This window comes from Perca fluviatilis, chromosome 15 (genome assembly GCF_010015445.1).
Source record: "Perca fluviatilis chromosome 15, GENO_Pfluv_1.0, whole genome shotgun sequence".
In the NCBI taxonomy this organism is placed as follows: Eukaryota; Metazoa; Chordata; class Actinopteri; order Perciformes; family Percidae; genus Perca; species Perca fluviatilis.
The window spans coordinates 36,504,283-36,512,128 of NC_053126.1; positions in this window are offsets into that span (position 1 = coordinate 36,504,283).

Below are 7,846 nucleotides of genomic sequence, written 5' to 3' on the forward strand. Positions count from 1 at the left end.
TCACATCACATTTTCGACAGTACCTCCTGGGGCATCCTTTTACGGTGCGTACGGACCATAGCAGTCTCCGTTGGCTGACAAAGATGAAGGAGCCTGAAGGTCAGCTTGCCAGATGGTTGGAGAGACTGGGTGAATACGACTTTGAGATCATCCATCGTCCAGGCCGCTTGCACAACAACGCCGACAGCCTCTCCAGGCAGCCGTGTCGCCAATCCTGCCCATGTAAGCTGCCAGGGCCCCCCCTTTATCCAAAGACTGTCTGCCACCAAGCGGTGCAATGTGAGTTGGACTCTGTCATCAGCCAGGCGAGTCAGAGTCCAGTGGGGGTAGAGGGCTCGTTAGCCCCGACAATGGAGAGTCCAGTGGGGGTAAAGGGCTCGTTAGCCCCGACAATGGAGAGTCCAGTGGGGGTAAATTTCAAACCCCAAGAGAAGATTAATGTGGCTAAGACCAGTGAGGCTGCATTTTTCTGTGGTTGGTCCCCGGAGGAGCTGCAGCAGTCACAGGAAGCTGATTCTGACATTGCACCTATCAGGGCTTGGATGGAGGCTGGTGGAGAGCGGCCCACATGGGTTGCAGTCTCACCATGCAGTCCAGCCACAAAGACATATTGGAGCCAGTGGAGGCGGCTCTACATCCAAAATGGAATCCTTGTCAGGCGGTTCTATTGTCTGGATGACACCCAGTTTTATCCACAAATTGTGCTACCACGTGTCTTCCAACCTGATGTCATGAGGCAGATGCATGATGGACCAATTGGTGGACATTTTGGTGTTGAGCGTACCGTAGCACGGCTTCAAACTCGATTCTACTGGTACCGGATGAGGGAGGATGTCACTCTCTGGTGTCGGACCTGCACCAGCTGTGCGTCCAAAGCCAGACCCCGCAAGACACCGCAGGCCCCTATGGGAACCATCAGGGTAGGAGCTCCCATGGAGCGGGTCGCTTTGGATATTATGGGGCCACTGAATGAGACAGAGCGTCACAACAGCTATGTACTTGTGATACAGGATTACTTCACAAAATGGGTAGAGGCGTTTCCCCTGCCAAATGATAAGGCCGAAAGTGTAGCTGGAGTACTTGCCTCGGAGTGGGTGTGCCGTTATGGAGCACCGCAGACATTGCACAGCGACCAAGGTCGGAATTTCGAATCCCAAGTATTCCAGAAAATGTGCACACTGTTTGGCGTTGAAAAGACACGTACTACACCGTTCCGACCACAGTCTGATGGCCAGGTGGAACGGTTCAATTCCTACCTGCAGAAGATCCCCGCAAACAGCCGGCGCTGTCACTGGGACTGGGACCTCATGATTCCTTATGCAGTCATGGCCTACAGAGCAACAAGGCACAGTGCTACTGGTCTCAGCCGCACACTAGCATGATGTCCGGGAAGTCAGCGAACCAGTGGACCTGGTAACCGGGCCTGCCCCTGACTCTGACACTGTCCCTAAGGCCCCCGAGTATGTCCAGCACCTGCGTGAACGGTTGGAGCTGGCACATCAGATCGCCAGGAATGCGCTCGGCGAGTCTGCGGAACGTGCAAAGAGACAGTATGACAAGAACTGTTGCCGCACGCAATATCAAGTCGGAGATACTGTGTGGTATCTCATCAAGGGTACAAGGAAAGTAAAAAATAAAGTCAGGAAGTTCCTCCCATCATATGAGGGGCCATTCTTCATCCTAGGGCAGCTGGATGACCTAGTCTATCGCATTCAAAAAGGGCCAAAGACCAAAGCGAAAGTGGTTCATAATGACCAGTTGAAACCTTATCGCAGCCGTGACTCACTGGACAACTCTTGGGCAAAGGAGCTTGCTCAAGGCTGGACACCGGTGGAGGTGTCACCCCCAGCCTTGGACACAGATACTGCAGACCCAGACCTCGTCGGACTGTTCTCCAGGACGAACGTGGAGGAGACTTCTTGTAGCATCCTGAACCAAGCAGGGGACACACAGGCTGCGGTAACCCCACTGTCCCCCACCCGTCATTCCGCTGAGGACCCTCAGGATAGTGGGGGTGGCGGAATGGAACCACCTCAACAGGTTCGTCGTTCTCAAAGGCCAAGTCGTCAACAAAGACCCCCAGCCAGGTTTGGAGAGTGGGTGTCTCACTAAGTTCATTGGACTCATGGGCAATTCAAAAGTCAGGATAACTTTTCAGTTTAAAAAAAAGTTTTAAGAGGGTGAAATGTTTATATTGTTTGTAGCTAACAGTTGTTTTTTATATGTGTTCATGCTAAAAAAAACCTTGGAGTTATTGGGTCCATCCAGTTATTTTTTTATTATTTAGATGCTTCGGTCGCCTATATTATTTAGGTTACCTTGTGACTTGTGTAATATGCATGCCCTACCACAACATGCTTACGCCGCAAGAAGGATTGCCTCTGTCCATTGAGAAACGCCACCAGTGACTATTGCCCCGTAGTAATGGACTGTGAAATACTGATTAGGCCTATACTGACCCTCTGAGGTGGACTTATTGCAAACGAGGGCTGTATACCTGTTACAGAAAGTTGTTATTTTACTGGAGTGGAATTAAGTTGTAATATCCATCCAGAGTGGGGGGTAGTGTTGTAAAATGGTGCTGAGGCTCCTTTAAGAGAGCTCTGTGCATGTGTGAAAAAAAGGGGGGGGGGCAGAGTAAATAGAGAGAGGAAGAAGGCAGACGAGAAATGCGACCGGAGCAGAGTTGGTTAAATAAGTTAGCTGAGTTTTGTACACAGTGTATGAGTTCAAAATAAAACTCCAGACTAAAAGCCAAGCTCATTCTTTCGCTCACCAGTAACGGGATTTTAACCCCGACGTTATTTACCTTGTAACGTCGGCCCTGGAGGTAACGAGTCTCCCCTGGTTTCCTGACTACGGTCGGGAAAAGAAGCAATCAGGAAAGGTTAACAAAGTACTACAAACCGAAGTAAAAAATAAACCTGAAGCTGAAGAAACCCTAAACGTTAACGGAAAAGACCGGCGAACCTGAGTGACTGCGGGAGAGACAGAGTGTTCTGTGTGTGAGTGAGCGGAGCGGGACACCAACCCGGTCTCATGCCGTAAATCGTGGCCGGTTTACGATTTTGACGTTTTTTTCGTGTATATGCAACGACTTTTGAACGTGTACAGGTCACGCTTTTCGAACCTGCTCTGGGGGACGCGACAACGGGGAAATGAGGCGCCACACGCCGGCTAAAACAGCGGGACAGTCCGCCACTCGCGATCCACCGGCCAAAACAGCGGGACGGGCCGCCACTCGCGATCCGCGGGCCGCCACTCGCGATCCACCAGCCACACTCCGGCCAAAACAGCGGGACGGGCCGCCACTCGCGATCCACGGGCCGCCACTCGCGATCCGCGGGCCGCCACTTGCGATCCACCGGCCACACGCCGGCCAAAACAGCGGGACGGGCCGCCACTCGCGATCCACGGGCGCAGGGGCACACAACAACGGGGGAATGAAACGCCACAACAGGGAAATGAAACGCCACCATAACAAGACGGTTGGGGTTAGGAAAAAAAAAGAACTGGGAAAGGAACCATCACACGCGGGACACGCCAACAAAGGAACAGCAACACGTGGGACAAAGGTACTGCCACACGCGGGGCGCGATCCCCGGTCTCCGGGGTGAAAGTCCTGTGTTTTCTGACCCATCCATCACCCCAACCAACCTCCCTACGCGGACTTTCACCTTATCAACTACTCGCTACCGTCAGCGTTCTGGGATCACGAAATCTGCTTCCCATTAAAATGCATTGCTTTCAATTTCGTAATCGCCACACGAAAAAAACGGCATTTACGTAACCTGTCCACGACTTAATAGATTACAATAACGTGACTATATAACGACCTGGCATGAGACTGGGCCGGGACACAGACAGCAACACAATAAACCTGTATGCGTGTAGGGGAGGGGCGCTGTGTGACTAGCCTATCACAGAACGCAGACACAGTCAGCTACCCAATGAGGATTTTTATTCAATCCAAGCACAGATATTGACTCGTATTACTCGTATGATACTCGTACTCGGCAAAAGTGCTTTATCCGTGCCGGATACTCGTTTCAGCCGAGTATCCGGCTCAACTCTATACTTAATGTTGTCTGAAGAGGTCTTTTAAAAACACATAAGTAGAAATTGATATGTTACACAAACCCTAAAGCAGACATTTTGATGAAAGGGTGCCCATTTTTAAGCTAGGCTCTGAAATAGCCTTTCCCGCTAGCAACGCGTCATATGACGTAGGCAGAGGTAAACAATAGGTTTCTTCTCACTCTACAGTGGTGAGAGAGAGAGAGCTATAGAGAAAGTTTATGTAAGTCATAATGGTAAATTATTATGTTTGTGCTGGTTCACAAAGTCCAGCCTGTCAGTAAATTGTGAACATAATTTTCCTTGTAGTAAAAGCAAGGTTTTTCGTTTTTGGGTGCGTTTTGTGCAGGTGACGTGAGCAGACTTCACTGCCGCGTTTGTCACCACACACTCGGTCGTTTGTGGTGCTCATTTCACTCCGGAGAGTTATAGACCTGGAGATTTGTTGGAGTCTCGGATGGGATTTTGGAGTAAGGACCATGTGAGGCATATTACCGATGCTGTTCCCTCGGTGCACTCGATGGAATCAAGTCCACCACCATCAAAGCTTTCACCTGAATCTGGCGCGGGCAGGACTGGAGGACCAAGTGCTAGCACTTGCAGAAATTCCATGCACCGAAAAAGAGCTCCTAGCAGAGTAAGTCTTACTTTTAATTCTTGTAACTCTTAATTTGGCTGATTTCGTAATGTTTTAGTCTAATAATTTCAGAATAAAGAAGTGATTTGAGCATGTAGCTATGTATTGGGCAATCCACCATCTAACTAGTAACATACATGTTAGCTTGGCTATTGCATTAGCAAACATTTGGTAGCTGATGATTTGATGACAGGAGTAGCTAAAATTGCGTCTGAAATCATTCCCTCATCTGGATTAAAAATGCGCTGACTGCACATTCCTAGCATCAGGGCTTCGGTATACAGAGATAGAGGGAGAGACTGAGCTTTAGAACAGGTTTTCGTAATTGTCTGCCTTGACATCAATGCAGTTTGCATTAAGCTAGCTTTGAGCTGTTGGCAGCTAGCTAGCCCAAACCTACGTTTTCCCGCGCATTTTATTAAGCTAGCTATGAGCTGTTGGCAGGCAGCTAGCTAGCCCAAAACTCCAGTTTCCCCTGCATTTCAATTCAGACTCGTTCTCCCGCACGATTTTGTATCCCAGTAGGCTACTCTCTGGGAAGCTTGTATCCTGTTTTTGTGAACCTCCGCGTTTTTCAGATTTTGGCAGAACGTGCAGCCAGTAATGAAGGGATAGATGCACCTAACAGAGGGCTTCTCTCTACAGGATCCTGGACCATTAGTGCTTCGTCGTGGGTCACAGTGCAACATCAGATGTCTGCAACGCTCATCAGGTAGTGTAACTTGCATCTATCATTAGCTGTATTTGACACATAAACATTTACAAATTACTTCTAATGGTAGGAAGAAGACCTTTCATACTGGACTGTATTAGGTTGTATGTGTTGTGACCACTCTCTTTTTTTTCTTCTTTTTTTTTGCCTAGCAGTTTTACTTGGACTAGGGTGGCAGTAGCATAGACAGTATATAATAATGGACCAATAGACCCCGTTGCTCTGGACGGAGACCAGTGAAGGCTGTTAGAAGCACTTTTCCGGTGATCGCTTGCTTTACTGCGCAGCCTCCAACTGACAGAGACAACGTAAATGTGACGTGAGCAACGTGTCTGAAAGTGTGAAGTCTTCTAGTAGCTGTGCCAAGAGAAATCTCAGTCATTACGAATCTCGCAGATACCGATGGATCACGAGAAGCAACTCTTGGTAAGTATTATGATTAATTATTTGGTCATTTTGCATAGTATTTATTTAATTTAAAATATAACGCCAGTACGTCAGATTAAGTTATATATCATTTAAGCTAGCTGAGGCATCGGTAAAGATAACATGCTTGCTCGCACATGTTCGTTAATTTTAGACAAGCAACTTTTGTTAAGTATTGTGATTAATTGTTTGGCCATTTTGCATAGCTTTTATTTATTTTAAAATATAACACCAGTACGTCAGATTAAGTTATATATCATTTAAGATAGCTGAGGCATTAAAGATAACATGCTTGCTTGCACATGTTGTATACATAGACAGTATATGGGTTGTATACGGTTGTATAACGTTAATTTTGGCCGAATAAAACCACAAAATGGCGTCAACTGTTATCTAGCTACATCGCAAAAGAAAATGGACGAATCAGTCCTATAAAAAAGTTAATCAGTAAATCGCTTTGGACAAAAGTGTCTGCTTTGGCCTGTTGAATAAAAGATAGGTAGATGGGCAATAATGTCACCAATAACATATATAACTGAGGGTTGCCCTTTTCATTTTTCTTTCCACATAGGTTTAAATACTAACATTAAGCTGTTAGCCTACACCATGCCTAACAATCAATTGTAGGTGCCCAAAAGAAGTATTACAAAAGTTGATTTGAATTGTATAACTAGAAAACAGACTGGGTCCAAATATAATCCCTGTCAGCTACTGAATTAGCAAACATGCCATCTCTGAAGAAACAGGACCCTAGGATATATTTCAGAACTGTATGAGATTGTGCTAAAATAAGATGTCATCTGTTAGTTGTAATGTTGTTATTTAGTCATACCAAAGCTAACGTGCTCTGTACTGTGCCTTTTATTTTTCTAGGACCGTCCCCATCCTCCACCTCGAGGACAGCAATAGCCATGAAGCCTAAAGTACAAGTCCAAATAGGTAACCCACCTGACACACTGCAAATCAATACATGGCATGACTTCACACTATAATTAAGGTTTAACAGTAAGCAGTAGCAAAGAATGCTAAGCCCTCAAACCTTGTGTAATACCTATATTGTCATATTATTATTTCAGTGAACAGATAAGAGCAATTCATTTGTGATTTTTTGTATATCTGCATAGACTTTTTCTGTTTTGTTTATGGCTGGGGTGGAGTTCGATGGCACGGACTCCTTCCTTTCTTCAACCGGTCCCTTAGAAGAAGAGAAGCCCCGGATATCCTGCTGATTCCCACACACAACACCCTTTCTCCCCTCCGTGCCATTGATGTATCACCCTAGCCATCCACCCCATGGCCTCTCTCTTTTCTTCCCCACGACGAATGTAGCTAGCTTGAGAGGAGATTGTGGGTCAGCTGCCTTGTTCCCCCGTCCGTCAAGAGGCATGGTCATTCATCCCTGCTCTGGCACAGCTGATGCACAGCTGATGCACATTCCATGATTCACACCTGCAGTATGTATACCCGGGCTGTTCACCTCTTCAGCGCTAGATCATTACATACTCCTACGTGGTAACTTGGCTCAGTATCCCTGCACATATTTCTAGAAACTCTCGTGATTTAGTATTTTCTCTGTCTAACTTCAGTTCCTCTGTGCAGATCTCGCTGTTACCTGCTTCCTACCTGCCGTGCTCTGCCGTGCTGCCTCCCTCACGCCACTCAGACACAACCACCTGCTTCTGCTGGATTCTACCCAGAACTTCTTCTGATCTGCCACTGCCTGGTTCCCTCAAGCTGCAGTCCATTCCCAGAAGACTACAAGCTCAGCCTTGATTGTTCATCTCCTCTGAGTATTTATGCCTAATACATACTTGAACTGTTTATCTGTGTCCTGAGTGGTATCTCTGTGTTCTGGGTTGTATATACAGCCTTAACAGAGATAGGGATTTTTTTATTTATTATTATTACTTTTTTATATAATGTTTTTATTTGTGTTTTACTATTTCAACTTTTAATAAAGCAATATTATTAACCTTATTGATTCAATATTTATT